Here is a 7,463-nt window from a genome sequence, read left to right on the forward strand (position 1 = left end):
TAAGGTATTGCTCCAAGCATTTGTTAAGAGCTTCAGTCTGCCCATCTGATTGTGGGTGGTATGCAGTGCTTCTGTGGAGAGTAGTACCACTCAACTTAAACAACTATTGCCAAAACTGACTTAGAAAAATTGCATCCCTGTCAGACACCATTGATTTAGGAAACCCATGTAATTTAACTACCATGCTGACAAAGAGATTAGCCACCTTAGGAGCTGTATATGAAGCAGGTAAGGATCCAAAATGAGCAGATTTAGTGAGGCGATCCACTACGACCAGAATCACAGAGTAACCATGTGATTCGGGCAACCCAGTTATGAAATCAAGGGAGATGTCTTCCCAAACCTGTTGGGGAATAGGTAAAGGTTGAAGTAGACCAGTTGGTTTTGTTGTCAATGCTTTAGTCACTTGACAAACGGTACACTGTTGCACAAAAATGGTGATATCCTTTCTCATAGCCTTCCAATAGAAGCTTCCAGCAACTCTCTTAAAGGTCCTCAAGATGCCTGCATGCCCCCCCCCCCCCAAAGGACTGGAGTGGAATTCAGTAAATATCAACCCCTTAAGGACAGAATTGGAGCTGATGACTATTCTGTCTTTATAGTAGAGTAAGCCACCCCTGATGTCATATCCTTCAGGCCGAAGGAAACCCTGGTTCCATTGGGAGTGTAAGTGTTGTAACTCAGGACTCTGTGAGTTCTTAGCTACTAATTCTCGTGTAATATCAAACTGTGTAGTCGATAGAGTAAGGAAAAATTCCACGCATTTTGCATCACTGGTTTGAGTGTCGGATTGTGCTACAGGTACTCTGGACAGGGCATCAGCTGCATCGTTCTCTTTCCCTGGCCTGTACACAATTTGGTAGCAATATCCCATGAGCTTACTGAGATAGTGATGCTGTTCTGGTATTTGTACCACTTGAGTCATTAAGTCTTTGAGGCTTCTATGATCGGTCAAGATAATGAACCTTCTGCCCAATAGGTAATGTCTCCACTTGCCTACTGCTGCAGTAATAGCAAACAACTCTCTAACATATGTGGAAGAACCTTGCATTCGTGAGGACATTTTCTTACTATAATATGCAAGAGGGTGACCTTCTTGACTAAGTACAGCCCCCACTCCCACGCCGGATGCATCAGTTTCAACCACAAAATCCTTCGAAAAGTTGGGTAAGGCTAGCACCGGAGCTGAAGTCATGGCTTGTTTCAGTGCTTCAAAGGCCTGTTGGGCTTGCTCAGACCAAGTAAAGGCATCTTTCTTGAGCAGGTTTGTCAAAGGGGCAGCAATTGAAGCATATTGCTTAACAAATTTTCGGTAGTAACCCATGAGGCCTAAAAATCCTCGCAACTGTTTCAGATTGTGGGGACGAGGCCACACAATCATGGCTTGGATTTTGCTGTCATCAACCTGTACTCCTTGTCCTGACACAATGTGTCCGAGGTAATCAACAGAGGACTGACTGAATACGCATTTGTTGAGCTTAGCATATAAGTGATTGGACTGAAGGCATTGTAATACCAATTGTAAGTGATGCACATGCTCCGATATACTGCAGCTATAAACTAAAATGTCATCAAAAAACACTATCACAAACCTCCTTAGAAAGGGTCTGAAAATTTGATTCATGACTGCTTGAAAAGTAGAGGGAGCGTTGGTCAACCCAAAAGGCATGACGACAAACTCATAGTGCCCCTCGTGAGTTTGGAAAGCTGTCTTGTGAATATCCGGCTCATGCACCCTAATTTGGTGGTATCCGGACCGTAGATCTAGCTTGGAAAATACAGATGCCCCATATAACTCATCCATTAGTTCTTCTACTGTTGGAATAGGGAACCTGTCCCGAATGGTGATTGTATTTAAGGCTCTGTAGTCAATGCAAAACCTCTAGCTCCCATCTTTTTTTTTTACATGAAGAACCGGAGAAGAATAAGGACTTGTGCTGGTTCTGATAATGCCTTGGTCTAACATCTCGGTAACCAATTTTTCAATTTCACTTTTCTAAAAGTGGGGATATTTGTAGGGTCTGACATTCACTGGTTGAGCGTCATTTCGAATGGGAATGTGGTGGTCAGTAGGCCGACAAGGGGGAAGACCTTTGGGAATTTGAAAAACTTGATCATACTCAAGTAAAACTGATTGTATAGAAGGGTGGACAGAAGGTTGCATATCTTTATCATCAATGATTGCAGTTAATTGAAAAACAGTAGCAATGCCATCAGAAAAAGCTAATCTCCTTAATGCCTTCAACTGCAGGGGTTCTGCATTCAAGAAGGGTTCCCCTACCAAATGCACTTTTACTCCTTCATACTCGAAATCCATAGTCAGTAGTTTGTAATAAGTGAGGACAGGGCCCAGGAGTTCTAACCATTGAATACCTAGAACAATATCTGCGCCATCAATGGGTAAGACAAAAAGGTCAAACTGGAAGTTATGCCCCTGTAGCTGTAGTGGAACAGCCTTACATTGTTGTTTACAGACCAAAAATTCCCCATTCCCTACAAACACCTTGAACTGTTTACAAGGGGTAATGGTCAATCTCAGTTCATTAGCCACACTCTCCTCGATGAAATTATGAGTGCTGCCACTGTCGATTAGAAGTTGAAGGTGATGCTCAGCCAAAGTACCTTTCAAGCGAATAGTGCGAGGATTGAGGTGACCAGCTAAGGCATGCATACTAATCTCATGTAACACAGTAGACTCCAACTGGGTATCTTCAATGGGATCTGTAAAGTCTACTTCCTCCATGTCCTGTGGGTCACTAATTAAAGGCAAGAACCTGGTCTTGCATTTATGCCCCCTAACATACTTTTCATCACAGTTATAACAGAGGCCTTTTTCCCTCCGTGCATTCATTTCAGCAGACGAGAGCTCACGAATTCTAAAAGGGTTAGTGGTATTAGGGGTTACCTAATGAGGCTTAGCGGCTGTAGATGTAGGAGAGGGTCCAAGAATACCAGCAGTAAAGGAAGCGGCAGGTGCAGACCAAGACCTGACCTCCAGATAGTTTTGTTCATATAATTTTGCCAAACTCATTGCCTGCAACAAGGACACAGGTTGAGCAATAAGTATATCCCTCTTTAATTCAGGTTTCAAACCCGAAGTAAATATGTTGATGAGCAGGGGTTCTGCGATGCCAGTAGCTTTGTTGGAGAGAGCTTCGAATTGATCCTGATACGCAGTTACTGTAGAGGTCTGTTGAAGACGAACCAGAGCCCCCTTATGATCCTCATACAAAGAAGGACCAAATCGCATTGCGATCGTCTGCAAAAACCCTTGCCAACCCTGGATCAAGCCACTGTTCTTCATCCATTGGAACCAAGTTGAGGCAGTGCCATCGAGATGGAAAGAAGCAATTTGTAATCTCTGTTCCTCCGAGGTTTGTTGAAAATCAAAATATTGTTGAATCTTAAAGATCCAGCTCTGCACATCATTGCCATCAAACCAAGGCACATCGAGCTTCAAAAACCTTGGCGTGGGAAGAACTGGTCCATCAAAGCGTGAAGGAGAGATGGTGCTTGCAGAAGATCCAGGTAAACCTTTAACAGTAGTTGTTAATGCCCCAATTGCAGCCTGGAGATCGAGTACGGTCTGAGTAACTCCATCCATTCGAGCATCAATTTCATGGCGGAATGTCTCAGAATCCCTCTGAAATTGCAAGAGAGCGTCATCAAGACCGGCAGTTTTTTGTCGAGTAGCCATGAAGGCAAGAAATGAAAGCACCAATTTTGTTATGAAGAGAGAAAGGAAGAAGAACGAAGAAGAAAGTGGAAGAACAGAAGTTGAATCTTTTCTTGTTTTATTCCTCTGTAATCAGGTATATTTAAAGCCAAACAAGACCGTAGTTCAAGAATACAGTCCCTCTTGCAACTAAGTAACAGAGTTCCTAACCACACAACTAATCTAACAGAATTTCTAACCAAATCCCTTACAACACACGTGGTCTTTAACCAATTTCTTACAGCAACAGGTGGTCCTTCAATCTCTTACAGTAACACGTGGTCCTTGGTCCAGGCTGGAGCTCGTTTGGTTCTTACACTTCTCTCCCTCTTCTGCTGGCTTGGTTCCAACTGGCCCTGTTTATTAACAACTGGATCTTGAGCATTCACAACTAACTCTGTTGTGTTAATTGGTATTTGCATCGTCATATCAGGCTTCCTGTTCTTGACACTGAAACCCCACATATAGCAGACCCTTTTATTGCCGGTATGATTATATTGTGTTCGTTTTGAGGTTTGAGCAAATCCATTCTGGCACTATAATCTTCAGCGGTTTAAATGGTTTGGCAGGATGGTTTTTGAGTGCTTAATTCATTGGGGGTTATGGGGAGGACGGCTGAGGAATGAATGGCATGTCCAGAGCTGTTATTGCTGCGGCCAAGTCGTGGGCAGTGGGAATACCTGTAAGTCTTTATTCTAAATCTTACCCCCCCCCCCAAAAAAAAAAAAAGAAAAAAGAAAAAAGAAAAGAAAAAGTTCTGTCCATGTTTGAATTAAAATTTCTTAGATAAATGGATTTGGAATTGTTTATTGGGTTGTTTGAACCAAACAGGCATTGAAGTTTTCTTGACCTACATAAAAACCATGGGATGAATGATAAAAAATGTTTGAAAGTCTGATTTGAAACCCAAAGAAACTCTCAAGCATTTGAAGTGACTAAGAAATTAAGGATAAGAATATGAAGTTTTCGCTTGCCCCCAGTAGTAATGACCTTGAATTGTTGTGGCCAGGTCTTGTGGCTTCAATTCTTGTTTTTCTGTTGCTAATCTAGTCCCATTCTTATTCTTCTTCGTATTACCTTTTTAACTTAAATCTCCATCGTAAAGTAAAATATATATTAATTTGCTGTTATAACTTATAACTGAGTGTTTGCACAGAAAATGGGGAAAAAAAACTCCATTGCCCCTGTACCTGAGGAATGCATCAGTTGTGCGGAACGAAATCTGCACTCATTATGCTTTTTCTTTTCTTTTTTTAAATAATTTTTATTGTAGGTCATACATTATGGTATTTGTATTCCTCTTCAACTTTCCATCCAATGAGGTCGGTTGCGATATGCCATAGATCCAAAAGCATTTAGCTGACTCTTTGTATTTGCTTCTATAACTTAAGAGAACCTTCTAATCCAATCTCCCTGAAACTGTTATGAGAATGGTTCCCATGATAGAGCCATCGTGGTTGGGCACAGAATGAAGAAACTCAGAAGAAATGAGATGGCAGATATTTAACCAAATGACTGAACCCTAACACTTGGAATAAACATTATATGGTTGTGCCGTGTAGTGCTTCAAGTGCATCCCTCCAAAAACAGGTTGCCTAAGAATTTATGTATGAAATTCTCTTCTCACTTCTTCTTGTGCCTCTACTTACCAATCATGATTGCGGCGTACGTTTAATTGGGTCTTGTTGCACATGGGAGGCCTTGACACGGCCTGTTAAAGCTTGTACTACTATTGTACCACTAGTGCTACTACTACTACATTATTTCCATTACTTAATGAATTGCTATAAGAAAATAGGATTGAATTGACATGTAATAAAGTTGAAAATAATTGTAATAGAAAGAATACATTTAAATTTTCTAGATGGCAGAGCCACATGGCATGTTAAGAAGGAACCCTCTAAAAAACACCTCTCCTATCTTATATATGGTTGAAAATTTTGTACCAAGTTGAAAATATGATTTTTGATTTTATGTTAATTTTAAATGATCGATGTATTAGTACCCCGGCATCTTTTATGACGTTTATATTGGCAGTTGGGATTTGTCATCCGGGCAGCAAAATCAGGTCATACTCCACATGTCACCTTTGTGTTGGTAACTATGGGAAGCACCACAGTCTTGCTGGTTGAATGGAGAGTGCTCTTGTTCACCATTCTCCCTGGTAATAAGAACATGAAGACTGATGTATACAGGCGTGGGGACCCATTTGAACGTTTTGAGGTAAGAATTGATCAAACACTTAACCAGCAACTTGAAATTTGGATTATTATGCATTTACTTAATAGAGTTATGTGTTTTGCATAGGTCATTAAGGGACTTGGATGATTGAAACCTTCCTCTCATTTTTTTTATAAAAGCAATGTATAAAAAAGAGCAACCCGTGCAAAGGCTCCTGCTACTGCAGGGTCTGGGAGGGACAAATGTTTGCAGTCTTACCTGCTGCTATGCAGGAGAGGCTGTTTCAAACCCCCCCCCCCCCCTCCCCACCCAAAAAAAAAAACTATTTTTTTAAAGGAAAGTGGTGTCAGACTGTTGAAATCATGTGGCTAGGTTAACTCTTAACTGATGAAATATTCCACCGTGTACTATTATCCATTTGTTGTTGTACTATTATCCATTTGATCCAGTGTAGATGGGGGTGTTCTGTGAGAATGAACCCAAAGTATTTAGGTTGAAAAGTTTTGGGTTTCTCGATTTGGGAATTCTTGGGCTTAGTATAATTGCATGGAAAATGTCAAAAGGCAAGGTCAAAACAAAAAACCAAGAGGAAGCTTTCCTACTAGTAACAACAAATTGTCTAAGGCTGTGTATGGCAACATTTCTATTCCAAATAAGTAATTCTAAGTCAGAAATACTTTTTTGTGTTTCAGTTAATTTTGAATGCTTCTGTACAATAAAAATGTTGTACAGTAAAATTGGAAAAAAAAAAAAAAAAACCTGCCACTAAAAATGAACAGAAACATGTATGGAATGCAAATTAACAGAAGCAGTGGTGGTGGAAGAGATGGCGGTGGAAGAGGTGGTGGTGTTGGAGCCAGTGGGGAGAGGGAGAGAATTGGGTTTATTGGGCTGAACTGATTACAAATTTGTGTGTGTGTGTGTTTTTTTTATTTTTTTTTATTTTTTATTTTTAAAATTAATAATAAAAAAAAGCCACTTTAAATCTGTTTGTCCAATGACCAAGAAATGTTTTTTTTTAATTTTAAACCAGGTTCATTCCAACAAGAAACGCAAATTTGTTATATCTGTTAATCTGTTATGCTATTCATATTTTCTACTGAAAATATTTTGCTTTCCAGCATTTTACATCTAACCAGATAGAGCTTGGGGGTTTAGGTCTTTTGTGAGTTATTTTCTTCTCATGGTCTTCCAACCTTGCTGCCACATCCTTAAGAAACCCATTTAAATGGATCTATTTGTTTCCTTCAAAATCTCATGAAAAGTCCAACCCAGGCTCTGATACCAATTTATGTTAGGCATCTAGCTATCCAGCCTTGTGAAGTTTGTAGTCATATGATTAGGTAGAATTTGGAAAGGAAACGGGTGGGTTTACTAAGGCCTAAGCAAAGAATCCTGTATAAGAAATAGGAGAAAAGTTCTATGTGAGGGAGTGTGCCACCCACGCCTAGACACCATGTTTGGGGGGGGGGGGGCAAGATGACTGCCCCCCCCCCCTGTGAAAGGCAGACATCTCGCCCCCAAGATGCTTCTGCGCCCCCTCTCATTGACCCCCACATGCACGCAG

Source organism: Telopea speciosissima, chromosome 4 (genome assembly GCF_018873765.1).
Source record: "Telopea speciosissima isolate NSW1024214 ecotype Mountain lineage chromosome 4, Tspe_v1, whole genome shotgun sequence".
Classification (NCBI taxonomy): Eukaryota; Viridiplantae; Streptophyta; class Magnoliopsida; order Proteales; family Proteaceae; genus Telopea; species Telopea speciosissima.